General features: G+C 39.3%; 1 long non-coding RNA gene across 1 annotated transcript; it reads left to right on the top strand.

The window, feature by feature from the left end:
- The first annotated feature begins 5,074 nt into the window (after window positions 1-5,074).
- LOC141615384 (uncharacterized) lies at window positions 5,075-5,509 on the top strand. Its single transcript, XR_012529831.1, has 2 exons — window positions 5,075-5,142; window positions 5,232-5,509. It is a non-coding gene; the product is annotated as an uncharacterized LOC141615384 (long non-coding RNA).
- Window positions 5,510-22,711: the final 17,202 nt, after the last annotated feature.

Here is a 22,711-nt window from a genome sequence, read left to right as displayed (position 1 = left end):
GAATTGGTTTTACAAGTTTGGGCAACCCCTTTCTTTGGTTCTGCGATGTTTGTAGTTTCCCGTAAACTTGCTACAGCTCGACGTGCAATCCTCCAATGGGTAGTCAATCATCGTATATCTCACGGGATTAACTGGTCGGAAATAGAAGCTGATTTGGATTTAACTGCTACCCATATAGTGGACAACAATTCTGCATCTGAATTTCTACAGCTTCGCTCTTCTCGCTTACATTTGCTTCGAAATCAGAGACAATATTGGGTTCAACGATCCAAGGTCAAGCGTGAGATTTTAGATGGGTTTCCTACACGCTTTCTTTATAATCGAGTGAAACAGCGATCAACAAAACATCGTATCATTACCCTTCGATCTGCTGATAATGTATGGTTGGAATCCCCCAGTGATATTAGTGATGAGATTGTTAATTACTTCAAACTGTTGCTAACCTCTACTACTGCTTTGGATCCTGCCTATCGTGTGGACTCTCTACATTCTTGTTTTGCTGGTTTATCGTCTTCCCGGTTAGGACCCACTGAATGTTCGATACTTCAAGAGTCTTTCAAGGAAGCTGAGGTTATGAATGCTCTCCGTGGTATGGATGCATCGAAATCCCCAGGTCCGGATGGTATTACACCTCTCTTTTTTCACACTTTTTGGCCACAGATAGGCCATTTAGTGACCTCGGCAGTTCTTCGGTTTCTTAATTCGGGTGTCATGCTAAAGGAGTGGAACAATACCATCATTGTTCTAATACCAAAGACTGATAAACCGGAGTGTGTCTCGCAATTTCGACCTATTAGTCTATGCAATGTCATCTATCGGTTGGCTTCCAAGTGTATGGCTAACCGTCTCAGGCTGGTAATTCCTTCCATTATTTCTGAATCTCAACAAGCTTTTGTTCCTGGTCGTCTCATGTCTGATGGATGCCTTATTGCTCATGAGATAATGCACTATGTTAACAAAACTAAACAGGGAACAAACTGTTATTCTGTAATCAAGCTAGATATGCATAAGGCTTTTGATCGGGTATCCTGGAATTTTCTAATGTCAGCCTTGGACTTCTTTGGTTTTCCAATTTCCTGGCGAAATCTCATTTGGGAATGCATCTCCACTGTGAAATATAGTATCATGATTAATGGCGAACCTTCCCCTTCTTTCCATCCTTCTTGTGGATTACGCCAAGGAGATCCTATATCACCCTATTTATTTATCATGTGTATGGAAATTCTTTCTCGTCAACTTCAGGCAGCTGAGTCCCGGCATCAACTTATTGGCCTTAAGATTTCTCGGTATGCTCCACCTCTTTCGCACTTGTTTTATGCTGATGACGCTTTTATCTGCTGTAAGGCAACGCCGGCTTCTTTTGAGTCTATTCGGGATATTTTCCATGATTTTGAAGCTGCCTCAGGTCAAATGATTAATCTTCAAAAGTCTTTTATTAAGTTTAGTCCGAATTCGCCAGCTGATTTCAAGTCTCATATGACATCTATTTTGCGAATGAGAATTGCTGATTCCTTTGGCACTTACTTGGGTGTTCCCGTGGATCTTCCTAAATGTAAGAAGAATGCTTTTCATGAATTACTGGATAAGATCACTACACGAATTTCGTCATGGGCATCTCTTCATTTATCGCAGCCTAGCAAGTTGGTTATCATTAACTCTATCTTAATTGGTTCGTTGGTCCATATTCTTGCTGCTGTTCCTCTACCACTTTCAGTCTCTAAAAAACTTGACTCCTTAATTGCGGCCTTCTGGTGGAGTAAAAATTCTTCTCAAAGATCAATTCATTGGCTCTCTCAGCCACACTTACATACACCACAGGATTTGGGAGGTCTTGGTATCAAATCAGTGACTATTCTTAGTCAGGCTTATCTCTTGAAGAATTTTTGGCGCATTCATCATCATCCTACTGGTATTCTTGCCAAATATCTCACACCCAAGTATCAAAAAGATTTCCCTATTCCTAATCCTAAATCAAGGGTTTCACAGCCATCGTTTGTATGGCAAGGGCTTTGTAAAGTTGCATCGCGCTGCTCTGATGCCATGGCATGGAAGGTTGGTAATGGCCTTTCTATTAATATTCGCACAAGTCCTTGGGTACAAGGAAAGTGCCCAGGTGTTCGACAGGACCCAAGTCCTCGTTCTCTTACTCTTTCTGATTTGATTTTGGAGAATGGCTCATGGAAGACACCTCTTATCTTTCGGGTTTTCGATGTTCCCACTGCTAAGGCCATTTTGGCCATGGAACCACCTCAAATTGAAATTGATGATTATCTGTATTGGAAATACACTGAGGATGGTGCATATGTTATCCGATCGGGTTACAAATATCTTCTCCCTAAGCTCTCGCCACGCCCACGACATTTATATGCCTTCCCATGGAAATTGATTTGGCTCGTTCCGTTTTCAAAGAAATTTCCTCTTTTTATTTGGCGTCTAGCTCATCACATTATTCCAACTAGGACTGTTTTAGCCCATCGAGGTTTAAGCATTGATACTTCCTGTCCGTTATGTCAGACGGGTACGGAGACTCCTGAACATCTGTTTCGTTCATGTGATGTAATCCAGCATGTCTGGAGGGCCTCCTTGCTTGGCATTAGATCTATGTCTAATTCAACTGTCCCTTTCAGTAAGTGGCTGGCTGATCATCTGCTGTATCTCCATCGTTCTTCTTCAACAGGGTTTGATGATATACCTTGCACCAGTCCCATTTAAGTTTATCTTCTCTCCGTCTTGAAGAGTTTCAATCACGACGGTTTTCCAAACTGGCAGGTATATCTCCAATATTTTCGCGTGTTACGATCTCTTACAAGATCTCTATTTGCAGGAGTTCCTTTCAGAATGGATATGTGGCTACTGTTGTATCTGATACTTGCTTACCTATGATCTTCTACTTGCGTGCTTCCTCTCTTTTCGCGGCGCATTCTCTTGCATTGCACCAGGTCATGAAGACTCAGGATGTTTCGTCTACTGACATTGCTTTTATCGTTTCATCGCCAAAATTATCTTCAGTTCTGGCATCTCAAATGCCAGTTCCAATCGATGTGCGCCATTCCCTGTCTGGAATTCGCACTTTTCTTCGTTCCCGACGTAACTGGTCGGTTAGTTTCGCTACTGGTTAGTTTCTAGTTGTAGTGGCATTGGTATCAGACTCTTCTGTTTTCTGTTTCATTCCTTTAATATAATGGTTTACTTTTGTCGAAAAAAAAAAAAAAAAAATATAATAATATATAATAATATGTGAAAGCAGAGTGTGGGGTGGATAGGATATGTGCTGTCGACATACGATTGGTCCGTGTTAAGATAAGATTCTCAAATAAAATGTGACGGTCTAATGTTAGACGAAAATTAAGACGGAAATTATTATTATTACAGTCATTATTATTATCCGACCAAAAATATGTATATATATATTATTATATAAATCATGCCTTAAAGATATAATTTAATCGTACGTATTTTTATATAAACGAGCTTTTATAAAATACGTTTATAAAAATCGTGTTTGACATAAAATTAATTAAATTGAATAATTCAAAATTATAAAATAAAGTAGTCAAACGGTTTAATAAATTTTAAATGTCAAAATAGAAAATTCGCGGGTGTTACAATTACGGCATGATTTCTGGTCTGCTGTGTGGGACCGAGGAGATGGTGTGGCCGGAGACTGCCATGAGGGCGGACTCGGCCGAGGCGAGGAGATTGATCGGCTGGAACTTGTCGCCGAAGGCTGTTGCAGTGCCGGGCTTGGTACCCAGTACTTACGTTCGAGACTACTTTGCGGGGAAGACCCCGGCGCTGGTGACGATCGAGGGGAGGGAGACGGCTCCTCCTCCCTGCACAGCTGAGCAGAGGGCTCACCTGTGGCTGTGGTGGTTTCTGTCTTCGATTTACCTCGGAGACAAGGGCGAGAGGCTGTCGACGAAGCTTCTTCCCTTTCTTTCTGACCTGAGTTCCCTAGGGCGCTGGGACTGGGTCACTGCTGGTTTTGCGGTCCTCATCCGCTTTATGAGGGCCATGGTTCGTCCAGAGCTGATGGAGAAGGGGACTTCTCCAGGTGCTGTCGGACCTGGACTACTGCTCGAGGTATGAACCTTCCTCTTTTAGACTAATGCAAATTCCTTTCTTTATTGAATTACGAAAGATCGTCACTGATTATTCTACTTTACAGGCGTGGGTGTACTCCTACTTCCCGAGTCTCGCGCCTAAGAGGACGGAGCCACTGGAGAAGGCATATCCCGTGGTGAGGGATTGGGTGATGTGCCGGACGAAGAGCAAGCGTTCTTCTCACAACGTCTACCGGCGGGACGTGAACGCCCTTCAGCTGAGCAGCGTGAGTATCCCGTTTGTATACACTTGCTTCTTATCCTTTGCCTTTACTTGATCATAGGAATGATCTTTGCCTTATCTTGTCGCAGTGGGTGCCCAGACCTTGGGCGGAGTACGCTGGAGCGCCTCCTTTTGTCGCTGAGGTCCTTCGACCTAGGAGCCCGAGTCGGATGCTGTTGTGGACGTCGATGGGTCCTGTGTGGTATCTGGGCGAGCGTTTGGCTCGTCAGTGCTCTCGGGACGCGTTGACGGTTCCGGTTGATCCTCCCGGGACGATGTTTAGGAGCCTTCGATCTTTGAGGGAGGCGGACCTGGCTGGTGCCAGTGGCGACGACCTTCTTCTCCCTGGCGAGGATTACTCGGCGTTCCTTTACGGGAGGCTGGCGTACTGGCCAGTAGTGGTGAGTATCTTACTTTTCCTTGATTTGATTTTGAGAGTTACGACGAAAGATCATCGATTAATGAGAGCTATTTGTCTTTGCAGGAGGTCGAGGCGGCGGGCATCGAGCCCCCAGTGTACCCCGAGACCCTTGAGTATACTGATGCGACCTGGAGGACGACGATCTCCGAGCCTCGTGACTTTGACGTAGCTGTGACGGATGCTGGCCTAGACGACTGGCAGCATCTGATTCGGAGGGTGAGCCTCCAGCTTATATGCCTTTCGTGTAAGAACACATCTGATTGAACTTGTTCAATTTGCTGAGAATTTCTTTTGAAATGCAGGTCGCGCCGTCTCGGTTCGTGGCACTATGGAGGGTGGCCAACCGGCTGCGAGCTACTGCCATCGAGGCCCTCGTCGGTGGTCGAGGTCGTCAGGTATGAACCTTATTTGATTTCTTTTTGATTTTTTGATTTCCAATTTTGCTTGAATTGATTGACATGAGCCAATTTACTGCTGTTTACAGGCTGGCCGCGAGCTGGAGCGAGAGTTGACCCAGTCTCGGGAGGAGACGGCTCGCTTGTTGAGGGAGCTCGAGTTTCGGGATGCCGAGATTGCCGCTCTCACGGCAAGAGTTGCTGAGTTGGAGGGCGCCCAGCAGTAGTTTTGTGTAGTTTTGTAGACTTGTACATTTGGACATCTGATTTGAACATTTTTTGGGTTTTGTTTGGGGCGCAAGCCCCCAGTTTGCTTGTACATTTGCTTCATTTGGTATATATATGATGGCCTGAGTGCCTTTGCTGCTGGGTTGTGTTGCTTGTATCTGCAGGTTAGTTCTTGAACAGGTTTGGTAGATAACGGTTTACGCCGTCATGCTGCCGAAATTTACATGGAAATCACGCAAAACATATTTTTTATACATATGGCCTTAATTAGCGCAAAAAAAGACTCGAAAGAACACGAAAATGCAAAAAATTTGTCGGAAATGACCGGACGGTAGGGAGGGTTACCCCCTAAAAAAAGAAAAAAGAGAAATCTATAAGTGTAGAAATGAAATGTTGAAAATGAAAACAAAAGAAAATTATTTCCCAAATGAAATTTATTTCCTAAAAAAAATGAAAAATGAAATTTATTTCCTAAAAAGGAAAAGGGATTTTAGTGTGATGAAATGGCGAAGGTGTCGACGTTGCCTCGAAATGCGTGCCGGCGAATTTAGGAAACTCGAAACATGGTAATCTTCCCGTATTTACCAAAATAAAACCTCGCAGGAATAGGAAATCATGCGTTTATAGAATTAGGAAAGATCCAACGCGGAAATCACAGAAGTGAGACTGGGGAAGAGGCGCAGCATGAGCTGCGTCCCTTTGAAGAGGCGCAGCAGGTGCTGCGCCTGTTCCCAAGGTGTTCTGTTCTGCCATTCCTTCCACTTCACAAGGGTATAAGAGCAAATTCAGAGACTTGCTTGGACTGACCAGACTTGAGGTGGATCGTCTAGTTACCCCGAAAGGCGTGAGAATGTTGAACTTTATTGATCGATTCATCAACAGGGCCGACCCTACTGTCTCTCATGTTGCTAGGAGGAGAGCATTTGGCTTTTGTTTGTTGCATGTGTATGTCTTCCAAGGGCATGTTGATGAAGACTTGAGAGGTGATCCTCGTCTTTTGTGCCTTATCGAGCAAATGGAGTCACAGAGCCCACTTGCTTATGCTTAGGGGAGATTATTTTGGGCTTGGATAATAGGAAATCCAACCGTGATCTGCCATTTTTGGGGAGTCCCGTCATCTTGCAGGTAAAAGACATCTTTTCTTTTTCTTTTTCTTTCTCTCTTTTTTTTTGTTTTTTTTTTTTTTTTTTTTTTTTTTTTTTTTTTTTTTTTTCGATGTCTAATACCTGCTTTTGGTAGGTTTGGCTTATGGAACGGCTCCGATTGATCGAGCCCCCAGTTCATGCACTTTCCTATCATTCCCGTATGATTGCGATGAGGACGCGGTTGTACATGGTGGACTTCACCCGGGTCTGCGATTATTGGAAGAACAAGCTGAAAAGTGATGATGGCCCGTTGATTAGGTGGGTCGTACCGTGGTGGCACCTCAAGTCTGTCACTGGAGTGTCTTCTTTGGATCCCACTAGGTCCGTGCGCATTCCGGGATTGGAGTTTATGGTATGCATCTTTCCGGAAAGACCGATGAGGCAAGTTGGGGGCAAGGCATTTATCCCGAGGCTTGACACCGTCCCGCAGACTGCTATGGCGCTTACTACAGAGAGCCGAAGAGAGTGGGCTATTAAATGGGCCCAAAGAAACATGTGGTTCTTGAACTTCTCCGCCAATGCTTTATGGGTGTCGGATTCCTATCTGAGGTGGAGAAAGGCTGCGACTTTGGAAGAGCGCGAGAGACTGAGGAAACGCGAACCTGTTGACTACAAGGTGCGCGAGGGAGAGAAAGAGAAAGAGAAGCATCTGACAGAGGGAGAAGAAGAAGCCGGGCTTCAGGTCATTCGTCCTTCAAAGAAATCAAAGACTACTCCTGTTGTAGAGATGGTGGCTGGCAAGAATGGAAGAGTCAGGCCTCGAGAAAGACCGTTGGTGATTAGGTCTGAAGTGGTGCAAGAGCGCCCAGCTCGAGGTCGTGACAAGAAGTATGACAAGAATGACAAGGGCAAAGGGAAGATGGAAGAATAGCCCGAGTCTTTATTTATTATTTGATTATTATTATTATTGTCGTTGTAATAAAAAGGAGGGATTTTTATAATCCTAGCCTATTCTATTTTTATTATGTAACGTACTATTATTATTTTGGAAATGAATAAAAGGTTAAATGGTTATGAAACCGTTGTGATTTTCTTTTATTATTCTTGTCGAATTTCAAATGCAATGCAAATGTCTTTCTATTTACATTTAGGTATAACGGGTTGAATCCTGTGAAGGATTGCCTACGTATTCACTTTAAAAAAGCAAAATCAAACCCTTGCGCGTAGTTCGAGTAAATGTAAAAGAATAATTGTTCGAAGCAAGAGCTTGTAATGAACATAGAAAATAAGCATGAGCTTTTGCTTGTTCTCAAGGTGCGAATTTAGTTTATTTGATGATGTGAGGATGGCAATCTTGTCAAAATGCAAGAGCATAGTAACACTAGCTTATTTCAGCTTGGCCAGGGGCCGTTTATTCAGTGCCACAAGAGCGGCACATAGGTTTACGCGAGGCGCGTGTTTGGTCCTATTCTAGGCATAGTATCGTTTCAATTGGTCAAGGTTTGTGGGGTTTGAAAACTCGTTCCCATCTAGGTCTGTGATTCTAACCGCACCCCCTGGGAGTATGGATTTGACTAGAAATGGTCCGGCCCAATTAGGTTTGAATTTTCCCCTTGGGTCGACAGGTAAAAGAGCTCTAACCGATTTGAGTACTAAGTCTCCTTCTTTGATATTTCTTGGCCTAACCCTTTTGTTGAAAGCTCGTTTGATACGTGCTTGATATGTTTGGACATTATGCAAGGCGCGCAGCTGACGTTCATCCAGGAGGATGAGTTCTTCATATCTATCCCTTTTCCAATCGGCTTCCGGGATTTGACTTTCTAGTAGAATACGCAAGGATGGTATTTCTAGTTCGACTGGTTGTACGGCTTCCATGCCGTAGGTCAAATAGAAAGGAGTAGCCCCAGTGGGCGTCCTAACTGATGTACGATACCCCCATAAAGCAAAGGGTATCTTGCTTGGCCAATCTCTATAGTTGTCAATCATTTTCTTGAGAATTGTGACAACATTCTTGTTCGCCGCCTCTACCGTGCCGTTAGTCTGTGGTCTATAGGGCGAAGAGTGGTGATGCTTAATCTTGTATTTGGCTAGCAATTGCTCGGTTTCAGCTTGGAAGTGTGACCCATTATCACTAATGATCTCATGTGGGCAACCATATCGACAGATAATGTTGTTTTGTATGAACTTTGCCACATTTTTAGCTGTAAGACCAGTGTAGGAAGCCGCTTCTACCCATTTGGTGAAGTAGTCAATTGCTACTAGGATGAAACAGTGACCTCCTGTTCCGGCTGGGGTTATCTTTCCGATTATGTCAATTCCCCATGCATAAAATGGCCAAGGAGATGTCATTGTATAGAGCAACGAAGGAGGGACATGTTGCACATTCCCGAAGATTTGACAATTGTGGCAATGTCTTACGTATTTGATGCAATCAGATTCCATTGTGGTCCAATAATATCCCAAACGTGTGATTTTATTTGCCATCATAGGCCCACTCATGTGGGGACCGCATTCTCCATCATGGACTTCTTCCATCACCTTTCGTGCCTGTGAATGATCAAGGCAACGTAGGACTACACCAAGAGGTGTTCTTTTGTATAATTCTCCTTGCATCAGAATGTATTGGGAAGCTAATAGGCGTATAGCACGTTGTCCCCTCTTGTCCATATCCGGTGGATAGGTACCATTAAGCTTAAAATTCAAGATTGCTTGGAACCAGGGTTCCTGCGCGATTTCCTCTTCATCGGTGATTTGGTGGACATAAGCCGGCTCTGACCGTCGTTCGATGCACAAAGGCATGTCCATCATGTGATCTGGCATATTTATCAAAGATGCAAGTTTCGCAAGAGCGTCTGCAAATTGATTTTCCTCTCGAGGTAGGTGTAAGTAGGTTACGTGATCAAAGAATTGAGCCACTTGGTCTATCCTAGCCTGATAGGGTGCGAGGCTTTCACTTCGGATTTTCCAAGATCCTGTAACTTGGTTGATGATCAGTGATGAATCCCCATGTACTCGGAGGTTTTTGATTCCTAAGCTTACTGCCGCCTGTAGTCCGATGAGACAAGCTTCATACTCTGCGGCGTTGTTTGTCACCTCGAAGTCGAGTTTGACAGCAATCGGTGTATGCTCACCTTCAGGAGAAATGAGCAACACTCATATTCCGAATCCTCTTAAGTTTGATGCTCCATCAAAGTACAGATCCCAGGAGTCTACGTCTGTTTGAAGTATATCCTCGTCGGAAAATGACCAAGTATCTATGGTTTGTGCGTCGTTGATAGGATTTTCTGCGAAGAATTCGGCGACGGCGCGACCTTTTATGACTTTCAGTGGTACATATTTAAGGTCGAATTCTGAGAGCATCAGAGTCCATCTTGCCAGACGCCCGTTGAGGACGGGTTTCTCGAAGAGGTATTTGACTGGATCCATTTTGGAGTATATCTTGATGGAGTAGCTAAGCATGTAGTGACGTAGCTTCTTCGTTGCCCACACAAGAGCGAGGCATGTCTTTTCGAGTTGTGAGTATTTGCACTCATATTCCAAGAACTTCTTACTTAGATAGTAAATATCTCTTTCTTCACTTCCTACAGTTTGAGCCAGCATAGCACCCATGGCAGTTTCAGTTACTGTGAGATATAAGCCAAGAGGTTGATCTCGTTGTGGCGGCATGAGCACTGGTGGTTTAGCCAATATCGCCTTTTGACAATCATCATCCCACATGGTGTGGTCTGTTTTCTTGAGTTTCTTGAAGATAGGCTCACAAATCATCGTAAGTTTCGATATGAATCGACTTATATATTGTACCTTTCCCAGGAATCCTCTGACTTCTTTTTCTGTTTGGGGTTGTGGCATTTCGATCAGAGCTTTGATTTTAGAAGGATCTATTTCTATTCCTCTTTGGCTAACCACGTATCCCAGGAGTTTGCCAGATGTTACCCCAAATGTGCATTTCTGAGGATTGAGCCTCATGTTGTACTTTCGTAGTCTTGCGAAGAATTTGCGAAGGTTCGCAATATGTCCCTCTCTTTCTTTGGATTTGACGATCATGTCATCTACGTATACCTCAACTTCTTTGTGCATCATGTCATGTAAGAGTGTAGTTGCGGTGCGTTGGTATGTAGCTCCGGCGTTGATTAATCCAAACGGCATTACTGTATAGCAATAGGTTCCCCATTGGGTGACGAATGCGGTCTTATGCATATCTTCCATGGCCATCTTGATTTGGTTATAACCCGCATATCCATCCATGAAGGATAGTAATGCGTGGTCTGCAGTATTGTCCACTAATATGTCGATGTGAGGTAGAGGAAAGTCATCTTTTGGACTCGCTTTGTTCAAGTCCCTAAAGTCAACACAAACACGGATTCTCCCATCCTTTTTGGGTACGGGTACTATGTTAGCTACCCAGTCAGAATACTCGGAAACTTTGATGAACCCGGCTTTGAATTGCTTATCAACTTCTTCCTTAATCTTTAGAGCCCATTCTGTTCTCATTCGTCGAAGCTTCTGTTTCACAGGTTTGAAACCTGGCTTAATCGGAATCCTATGTTCGGCAATATCCCTGTCGATCCCTGGCATGTCTTTGTAGGACCAAGCGAAAACGTCTTTGAATTCATTTAGGAGGTCTATGAAATCGGCCCTTTCGGTAGAGCTCAAGGTAGTCCCTATCCTAAGTTCTTGGGGTTCTAGTTCGGTTCCTACGTTGATGGGTTCGGTGTCCTCTATTACTGGTCCCCCTTCCCCTTCCTGTAATATTTCTTTGGCTACGTAGGGAGGTATTTCGGTTAAGTCTGGGTCTTGGTCATCCTCAGTATCATCATAAACAGAATTGCACTCGAAAGAACACAGAGAGTAAGCAGAACCTGATTTATTCATATTAAGATTTGAGTAAAGTTGAAACAAAGAAGCCAACCGATCCATGGTCAAGTGGCGGCAAAGGACATGGTTGGGGCATTTCCCGAACTACTGTGACTACTCGAGGCTAAGCTAGGAGAAACGAAGGGAGTGAGGATGACAACAGGAGTAGACTTTCTAATGACTTCTCTAGACTCCGGCTCTGACTCCGACTCCGACTCGAACTCATCGTCTTCTGGTTCTCCTTTGAACATCTCTCCTTCTCCAGTGGTGAGCTTGAAGAGTCTTCCTTGGTTGTTGGTCCATTTGATTGATTTTCTCCATCCTTTCTGCTGCTTGGTGTCGGTTTCTGTGATCAACGCAGTAGGGTTGAAGCGATCGTCCTGAAGTATCATAGTAATGATCTCATCCTGCGCGGCCCTAATGAATCGGTCTTCTCCAAACAACATATTCATGGTGGAGTAGTTCCCTTCATTCTCGATTGCATGGATTTCATCTTCGATGGGAGAAATGAGGTGTGAGCAATCTAAGGTAGATTCATCACTTGTAATCACTAGAACTCCAAGAGGATTCTGAGTGTTGTTGGGTTTACCTCCTGGGGGTATTGGGAGTCGACCATCTTCAATCATATCTTGAAGCACGTGTTTCAACTTGTAGCACTTTTCTGTGTCGTGCCCTTTGCCCCTATGGTATTCACAGTATGAATTTTCATCCCAGAACTTGGATTTCCTTTCGGGTTCGGGAGTAGGTCCAATGGGTTGGAGTTTACCTTGTTTCATTAGCCTTTTTAGAGCGTTGGAGTAAGTATCCCCAAGATTTGTGAACTTCCTTGGTGGGGTTGTTTTCTTGGATGGCTCGAGAAGGTTAACCTCATCGGTCTTGCTAGTAGAGCCGTATGAACGACTTGTGGACCCTTGATATCCTCTACCTACCGTTTTGGACAGGAGTCCTTTACGGATGTCATCTTCAATTCGCGTCCCTAATACGGTTAAGTCCTTGAAGCTTTTGATGTTTTGGTACCTTAAATGATTGGCATATATGGGCTTGAGATTATCTACAAACTTTTCCACAAGAGTAGCTTCATCCGGGCGTTCAACTAGTTGAGTACTAGTCTTCCTCCACCTACTTAGAAAGTCGGTGAATCCTTCTTTGTCATTTTGGGTAAGAACCTCTAGAGTACGCATGTTGACTTGGATCTCGGCATTATCCGCATATTGTTTAGAGAACTCGATGGCGGCGTCTTCCCAAGTAGCGACCTTCTTGTGATCTAAAGTGTAGAACCATTGCTTCGGGATGGTGTCGAGAGATGAAGGAAAGATCCTTAAGAACATCTCGGGTTTGATGCCTTTGATAGACATGTAATCCTTGAAGGCACGGATGTGGTTCAAAGGGTTCTCATGTCCTTTGAACTTAGGGATATCCGTCATGCTAAAGTTAGTTGGCAATTTGGAATTGACGGCTTCATACTTGCGATTGTTTTCCCTATAAATGTCATCCCCCTTAAGGTACATCAATTGCTCCTCCGGGTATTGGAGCCTTTTCTCAGCTGCAGTCGTCCCTATGATAGGATTCTCATCTCTAGACTCGTCATCGGAAAAACGTAGTACTTCACTTTTAGGGGGAGGCAACTTTCCCTCTACATCAAAGATACGGCCTTCGATAAGTTCAAGGCGGTCATAGGTTTGTTCTTGAGTAATTTGCATTTGGGCTAGCGCGGCTAGGATTCGATCATTACTATCTTGAATTTGCTGGAGGTTTGTTTCATCACTTGATCCGGGCATCTTGGAAACTGGATAAGAGATCGGCGACGAATCAAAACACGATCGACCATTCTATCACACTTGCTAAAAGAAGAAAAGTTTTGACTCGTGAAGTGGGTGTGTGCCACTTGTGTTGAGTGAGTTTTGAAGAAAGACAAGGTCTTTGAAAATGTGTGTCCTAGTCAACTGTAGTGTAGTTGTAGGAGTGGACTCGAAGTGAGGTTTTGAAATGGGCTTGTGGCCCGAATTTTGACACGACAAACGGACAGAGTTTTGACCGGATTTTGCGCTAATTGAAGGCCTTTTTTCGAAATTCTTGTTTAAAAAAAGGATTTTGATTTTTTGAAAATTCGTCATGGTTTTGTTTAGAAGTGGTGATCACGTAGGGTTTACACATTTATACAAGCATTATAACGGGATGCTGAGTGCATTTAGAAGGGTTTTGGTGTAAAGGGTGAGTTGCCATACCGAACCATCAAACCCGAAGTCTGTGGAGAGGCTCGTGCCAAACAAGAGTAAGGCTGATTCCTAGTCCATTTCCTCAAGTAGTGAAGGCCCTTGACACAAACAAGAGTAAGCATCATGGTACGGATGACGTCAATCGTCATCCATCCTTAGGCCCAAATAAGAATTAGGACCGTTTAGACGGGACGATTGGTCGAATGGGTTGGGTTGGGCCTAGGAAGGCCGAATTAAACGATCTAGGAAGACCAAGTTATGAAAACCGACAATTGTCTTGTACAAACTATTCCCTAACCTTGTTCGAGTTTCACCCTAGCTACACGTAAGTGTAAATCCCCAGCGGAGTCGCCAAACTGTGGACAGCGGGCCGCCCACGGGGGCGCTTGGTGAGAAGGTCGAAACAAGCGTCTGCATTTTGTATGGAGTCGCCACCAATTTTTATGGGAAATTGGAACCGTTTGAATACCTCATGTCATGTCAAGACATAAAGTAGTGACATGAACACTAAGCAATCGTTACCCTTAGCATTCTATGTCTAGAATGACTCTCGTGGATGCCAATGAACACGGGTGCTCACGGAGATCTGGAGTAAGGGGTGAGGGTACGTATTAGGAAGCTCTTTTGATCGAACACCTAATCCCGCCCGCCTCGATAGAGGCCTCTACTAATGATTAGGGAAGTTATTCGTACTCGATATATCGTCGGCTATATGCATGCAATGCAACATCCAAGTTTTAATCCTAACATGTGAGAATTAATACTAAGTCGGTTGACAATTAATTTAACAAACAATTGGGTCGAAATAGGATTTAATATTGATTTACATGGGAAAGCATACAAACAATAAAAGGAATACAATAACGAAATAAATATAAATTACAATAATGAAAATTACAATAATTATATTGGGATAGACGATTTATGTCGAAAATACCTTTAAAACGAATAATTTGAGAAAAAGAATAAAAGAATTAATTAAAAGAATAAAATTAATGAAATAAACAAACAGAAATTAGCGATATTACGGATATTAGTTAGTTAATTACGTAAGCTAATTAAACTAAGTCAAGGCAGAAACGGAGTTCAGAGACAGAACTCAGCCAGGAACAGGCGCAACAGAGCTGCGTCCTTTGGAATAGGCGCAGCAGACGCTGCGTCTGTTCTTGGCTCAGTTCTGGCTGTGAAGCCGTAATTGCAAACCGTTAATGTTAATTGATGATTTTAATGATGGATTTAAATTATTTACTCGGATAAAAGTGATTAGCAGGTTATTTAACATATGAATGGGTCATGAAAGCAATAAAACATGAGTGAGACGGATGCAAACGAATTAATACAAGATGGAATAATGACAGAAGTGAAAAATATTAATTAGTGACATGGTGAATGAAATAATGATGAACATGATGAATTAACAACAAATCAATGACGAACATGTGAACAAACAGATGAAAACTATATCAAAGACGAATTCCAGAAACTCAATATTGATGAATTGAATCTCTACAACCCGGAATTGAATTTAATGACGAAAACCCGCGAATATTGGATTATAAGGGATTTAAGTCGGATTCATGATGATTAAAACATATTAATGAATGATGAATTATATACATGTGATTATTAAACTATTGTACCGAAGAATTAAATAAAACGAGTGAAAACAAATAAGAAAGACGAATTACAGAGGACGAAGGAAGAAGAAAAGAAGCAGGAACTGCGGCAGCCTCACGAAGAGGCGCAGCAGGAACTGCGCTCTTTCGAAGAGGCGCAGCAGTTGCTGCGTCTTTTCTCGACTGTCAGTCTTCTGGAAATCCGTAAAAAGAGATTTTTAAAGACCGTTTTAGAAATCGGTTTTAATTAGATGTTTTCGACATAAATCTTACAATTGTGATACAATAATTAAAATACAATAAATAAATAAGGATTATACACCTTCAGACTTACATGTTGACGAAACGAGATGGACTAAGATATCGATTAGTGATGCTCGACGCGAATGCAAAGAAAGTGCCCTCGTAAGAGGAAAACGATTAAGTTGATTGATTAAATTGATTGATTATTGTGTAGTTGGTCAAATTGGTCGGTCATGCAACGGAGAGGCTGGTACCCGGAAGGATCCGAGCTTACGTGGTCGAAAGTTCAAGCACGTAGGCGCCAATTAGTAAGAACGAAGTCTAGAATGCAAAGGGAGAAGAGAAGGGCGGACACTCGCGTGAGAAATATGAGGAGCGAAGGCTCCTATTTATACTAATCACGTGACGGATTTAGGGTTTCGGAGACTCTTTGGAAATGAATCTCGGAAAGATATGAAAAAGATACGTGGAACATGCAGAGAAGGGCCTGGGAAGAGGCGCAGCAGCCACTGCGTCTCTTGGAAGAGGCGCAACACCTGCTGCGTCTATTCCCAGGAGGTTTCCTCCTGCTGAAGAAAGATTTCCGCGTTTGAGTTATGGTAGGACGGAAATAATCCGATCTTCCTTAATATTTAATATGAATATTACGGGATATTATTTGCCAAAAGATAAAACTTGTGAAATATGGAATAGAAATATCCGGAACATTCCAGAACATTCCGACTCGGGATTTAACAATTATCAGAAAATGGAGACGGTTTTTGACCCGGACTCCGAATGTACTCTAATTACTGCCAAAACGACCGTATCAGGACGTAGATGACAACTATGAGGTCGACATTAATATTTGAGCAATCACTTGACGATAATCTTACGAACTGTCACAAATCGTTCCGCGAATCAAACATGCGGCCCAATCATCACCGGGTGGTTTGCGAGAGGTGCAGAAATGAGGTATCTACAACGTGGCATATAGAAAAATTTATTTTTTAAAAAAATACATCATAAATATCAAAAGTATGTTCATACAAGTATACGATGTATGTCCAGATGCACCAAATTTTTCATAGGTAGTAAAATGACTAAGGGAGGAGTACGATATTGATAAGATGTGGATTATAATTCCAATAACTTTAAACGTCGAATTTAGTCAATTAATTAGCCAGATCTATAAGATAGTAAATGGAGCATTATAGATTCAAATGGGCAATTTAGAACGAATGTGCTACATGTTCAAATATTCAATAAATGCCTCAACTTCCAACGAAATTTTTCATTGACCTCCTTCCTACATATGTAGCCATACACAAGTATAAATATTTAGAGGGGTGCTATAGACCTTCTCCCTCCAACCTTTTCTTCTACCTTCTTCCTTTCTCTCTCACAATTGATTAAATTTAGTATATATCGTGTGGGGTCAAAAAGCAAGTAGAAGAAGCAAAAGAAATGATATTTTAATCGGTTGTGAGAGGAGAAGGTAGAAGAGAAGGTAGAGAAGAGAAGGTAGAAAAGAGAAGGTAGATATAAATTCTCAAATATTTATAACAAGTAGTTCTTTCATCTTAGTGTTAGAGTTCTTCTATCTTTTTCCTCCTCTCATATTTTAAAAAAATATTTGCCTAGATGTTAAGCTTTTAAAGTACATAATTATCAGTACCTTATCTTTCTCGATTTTATTTAGCTGCTTCGGAATTGCATCGCTACAAGGATTTAAAATAATGTGGAGTTCAATGGAAACTTTTATCAGAATAATTTTTGTGCACCTGAAATGTTATCTACAAAAAGTGTGTAATAGAAACTTTGCTAAGATACCAACCTCATACTAAAATTATTTCTTTAATTGTTTGTATTAAACTTATTTACTCATAACGGTTAAATGGCCAGTGATAATGAAGGAAACGGGCTCGGATTTGTACAAGTGTTAATCAACATCAAAGTATATTCTTAATGCATTGAGTTTAATGTAGTTAGCCTGCCATTTTTATTATAGTTTAAGAGAAATGTATTTGATTGCCATGTTCCCTTGTATTTCGTATTATGCCTCTGATGATTATCATATTTCATATATAATCTGCAATTAAAGTACTTTGTGATAAGAGAAAATTTTTATTCCTTGCTTGATAAAAGAAAATCTGACCATTCAATACTGCCCAAGATAACTAATTAATAATATTTTCATCAAATTGTCATAACTCTCTTTAATTTGAAGGGTAGCATAAGTTGTTCATAGTTTGTGTTTCTTTAAATCTTCCCAATATACTAAAGAGGACGATAATAGTAAAAAAATAAATGAGAGAGTAAAATGGAATATATAGAGGGATATGAGTATTTACAAATTTAGGGTACTTTAAGTTTCAATTTTGCTATGTAAGTATGTACTTTTTCCAGTTTTAAAACTATATCCCTCTTTCTCAACCAATTATTTATCTTTTTATAAAGATATTATGAACAAGCAAACAATTCACTGTGTATATATACAAAAAAATCACTAAGTTGCTAAAGAACCATAGGCTAATTCACCAACATATACAATATTTAGGAATGATTTCATATACTACCTCTACTTTACATTTAGCATTACAATAACTAAATATAAAGCTGGATATGTTCATTGTTCATTGTAGGCTTAATTTGTCATGTCACATATCCAATCTGATCATTAGTATTTAGTAAAACATAAGCATAAGTTATAAACTTAACTAAAAATACAAAACAATACATAGAACACATTGACCATAGAGTACTAATTATAAGTCGAGAATTAATGTCAATGTTAGTTGTATAATCTTGAGGATGTTTTAATTAAAAGATATATTAATTGAATAAGTACATATATACATACACAATATGTTTTTTCAAGAAATACATCATTACTTTCAATAGTTAAGATTGTGAAACATTTATATCTTACAATCATTTGAATAAGTGCATTTGAATAATCAAAACAAAAGTAATGATTATTAAGTAATATAGTATTATAAACGACATGAAAAAGTAGAAAACACGTTACATTTTTCTTTAATATCTTTAATTAAATATGTATAAGTCAAATATAAAATATTGATTATGACTAACCAAATACTCCGTATTACTTTTAGTTAAATATTTTATATGTTATCTTTTAAATACTTTGAAGTTAAACATCAAAAAATAATATTTGAGAAAGTTCAACCTTTTATATTTATAGGTAATAAACTCTTAAACATCATTATATATAATTGTTTAAAAAAACAAAAGGTGCAAATTTCTCATAGATATGTTTGACACATATCACATGCAAGACACAGTCAAAACATTTGAATAAGTTGAGTTTGAACTCTATATGTTTGATAGATAAATGTCACATGTTATACATAAAAAATTAAAAATTACATAAAATTATGTTCACGTCATTTTGAATAAATATTAATTGTTTTGAGACATAAAGTATCGTGAAATGATATAATTTGAGAACTTATTGTTGATTGTTGTATTATTCGAATAAATTTTATTTTGATTAATATGATATTTCACCAGTCACAAATTTATTTATAAAACGTTGATCATGCAGAATTAATTATCACTTATTAGTTTTAATTAAAACTCTTATGTATTTTATTTTAAAACATTGAAGTTAAACCTAAAAATATTAAATTTGAGAAAAAAAATTATAAGAGAAAATATTGAAGGTCATATATGAATTATATAATTTTTCTTCAATTATAATCATAAAATATTAAAACAGGCCGCGCGAAGCGCGGGATACTACCTAGTACATACTAAAATTTAGCATTTAATTACATGTGATACTAAACTCTAGTATTCAAAGTCTTATAATCTCTATCTTTTTTTAACCAACTGAATAATATATGTAGCTTTATAATTAGAATATGAGTTTTTCTATCCTATGCCCACTAGACATAGGATAAGAAACCAAAAAGGGAAAGAATTAATGATGTTTTTTTATGGAAAATTGCAATATCTTATCACTTTACAAGAAAAACATCATTAATTCTTTCCTTTTTAGGTTTCTTATCCTATGCCTAGTGGGCATAGGATAGAAAAATCGATTTTATGCAAATTGTCAAACGTTAGGAGTACCGTATGAATTTTTCGTAAATTTAAAAAATTGTGACGGTAAATCTTTAATTGCCAGCTCTTGAAAATGTTTGGACTTGAGAAAATAGAGTTTTATCAATAAATATGATTAAATAAATAAAAACTCCCAGTATAGTGTACAACGATTTTAACACAATACAAGTAATAACTCTTGCATGAATATTATTGGATAATAGTTGTGACTTGTGAAGAGGAGGTAGAATCCCCCCCCCCCCCCCCCCCCCACACACACACCACCACCACCACCAGGCCCGGTTCTGAGGGTCGTCTCGAGGGGCGACGGCCTAGGGCCCAAGCTAGAAAGGGGCCCATTGTTGTCGTATGTAGATACAAATTATTTCATGTTTATATGGCGCTTAAGCAACAACCATATACAAATGGATTTCCGAGTTTTTACGAAATCAAACTTGTTTCATTGTTTTCAAAATGGAATAGTATTAAAACCGTCATTGCAAAAATTAATCAATTACTAAAAGACTGGAATCTATTTATTTAATTAATAATACTCATGTTTGTAAAGTAAATAAAGTCGCATAGACTATTATTTATTCAAACTCAAATTTTTCAATCAATCACTCCCTGTCACAATGTTAAATAAGTGACTACTTATGTTCTCAAGTTGTTTTCCTATTCTTAATAACTAATTAATTTTTTAATTGTATTATATAATTTCTTTTCTTGGTTCATAAGGAGTAAAGACTCTATCTAAAAGTATTTCAAAATTTGATATTCTGACAGAAATAGTATTATATCTACCGTTATCTAACTACAGGATATATAAAAGTCACAATTTTTCATGCTCTACTCATACTATATCATACATTCTATGATTTCATAAAGTATTTTAATGGTTGATTATCCGACATTAGTGTTGTCGATTATACTTCAGCGGAACTACATTTTATTTTGCGTGAGGACATTCTTGGGGTAGCTATTCCCCGTGTAATAACTAATTAATTTTCAAGGTTCGCCCCTCACCTACACTAAAAAAAGTAAAGTATTCCAATGTATACAACTTCCACTAAATGATAATCGACAGAAAATCCCATAACTTTTGGCCTGAGCTAGCACCTTATCTCCGACGGCAACACCTACGGTGCCAACCCCAACGACTGACAATGGATTTCTTTTCCGTCATTACGTAAATATCTATGCATGATTAATAATTAATAAAATAATTAATACAGTAATTAATAATAACCATATTAATAATATAATAAAAGAAGAGAGAGAAGAGATATTTTTATTACCTGGAGAGAGAATGTGGATCTGAACAGTCAAAAAGTTGAGTAATTTTTTTAGGGTTAGGGTTATTATAATACTATTATATACCGTCAAAGTTTGTCCGTGGGCCGGCCCCATGTGCTTTAATATTTGTTTTATTTAAAAAAAAACGTTATATAATTGATATATTTTTAGTATTTTTGTTTAATAAATGATGATTAATGGTTTAAATATATATTATATTAATGGTTTAAATGTATATTTTATTAAATATTAATGTAGTTTTTGCTGCTTAATAAATGATGATTAATGGTTTAAATATATTTTAATATTGTACTTTTTGTTTAATAAATAATGATCAACGGGCCATTCTTCGGGCCGGGTCGGGCCATGTCAAGCCCGTCGTGCCTGGTGCGTGTCGGGCTCCACCGTGCCTGGGCACGGATCCCTGAAGAAAATCGCGTCGGAGCCCGTCTCAAGCCTAGTCGTGACGTGCCCCTACTTCCTCGATTTTCTCGTCGGGCCGTTCCGTGCCTTGGGCCGTGCCGCCCACCGGCTCGCGGCCCTTTATGCCAACTCTCGGCGTAATAAATATTTTTGGGCTTTTGGAGTTATGGTTGTAACAAGATCCGTTAAAGGGGTCAAGCGGATTGAGTGTGGGACGAGTCAACTCGAGCCCAGGTTAATTTCGGATTTGTAAGAGTTCGGATCGATTAGGTCGGGTTTGTCACTTTGGACTCGGATCAATTTGGGTTAAAATATTTTCAAATTATTTAAGCATAATTATGAGTGTGCAATATTAAACATTCAGGTCAGGTCATATTCAGTCGAGCCATTTTTTGAATGATTATGTCTAAAATTTAACTTTAAAGCAATCATAATGTTTTAATTCAACAACTAGGTCTGTGACCCGTGAAATTCACGGGTTTATCTGTTTTAGTTTTGATATTTTATTGTATTGTTAATATTTGTTCAAGCAATTAGTTGTTGATCCATTTAAAAATATACAGTCTTCAAATACGTAGAAATTAGTTAGTTAATACCTTATTTCTTTGACAATTTTGGTTTATTTTTTTTAAATCGAATCGCGACAATGTGGTAGCTACTAATTTTGAGAAACTTGACAACGGAGCAATGACAAAGACGACTCATTATATATACGTGTGTTTTACTGCGCAATATTATAAAGTGAATTTTTTAAATATTAAAAGTTAAAACCATCCGCATATAATAAATTCCGTATGGAAAAATCTTCAATGACGCCGTATAAGGTTGTAAACTCAATAGATCAAATTATTTTCAGACCTCTTCATCAACTTTCTCATAGAAATATCTTTGAAGTCTTATCACCACGTGCATGCTTCAATTATTATTTACATCCGAAAAATATTTAGTATATCGATAGAAAAATATTAGATACGATTCAACGGTATGGTCGGTATCTACTCCATATATTACGAATTAAATTTTCATTTCAATTGCTCAATAATCTAAAAAACTATATTCCCTTAATACGAATTCCAAAAGGTTCATAAATTTTTTTAAGTTCATTATTACTATTTCAAGAATTTGATCCATCTCTTGTTATACTTATGTCCACGATCCTATATAAAAATAAAAATAGTATTAAAGACTATAAAATAATCTCTTCCGGTTTTGAAAAAAAAAAACACATAAACTTAAAATATACGGATTAGAATTTAGAAACCATACTATTTAATATTTATCTGAAAGTTCACTTTCGCTTCCATTTAGTACGCTTCCTTTTAGTACATGCCATGATAATAGTTCATATAAAATGAAAAAGAAAAATATATGTTAGAGATGATTATACTCATGAATACAAAAATACAAATTCAAATAGGTTGATCGGGAAAGCATAATAGTAAAATTACACAACAATATACGCTTAATAACAAATTTAAAGAAATATTATAAGATCTCCATTTTGAGATCAACGATCATCTTATAATGGTTAAAAAAGCTTGAACCACTTAAAAAAGTA

The sequence above is a fragment of the Silene latifolia genome, chromosome 11 (genome assembly GCF_048544455.1).
Source record: "Silene latifolia isolate original U9 population chromosome 11, ASM4854445v1, whole genome shotgun sequence".
NCBI classification, from domain to species: Eukaryota; Viridiplantae; Streptophyta; class Magnoliopsida; order Caryophyllales; family Caryophyllaceae; genus Silene; species Silene latifolia.
This window is presented reverse-complemented; position numbering and strand designations above follow the sequence as displayed.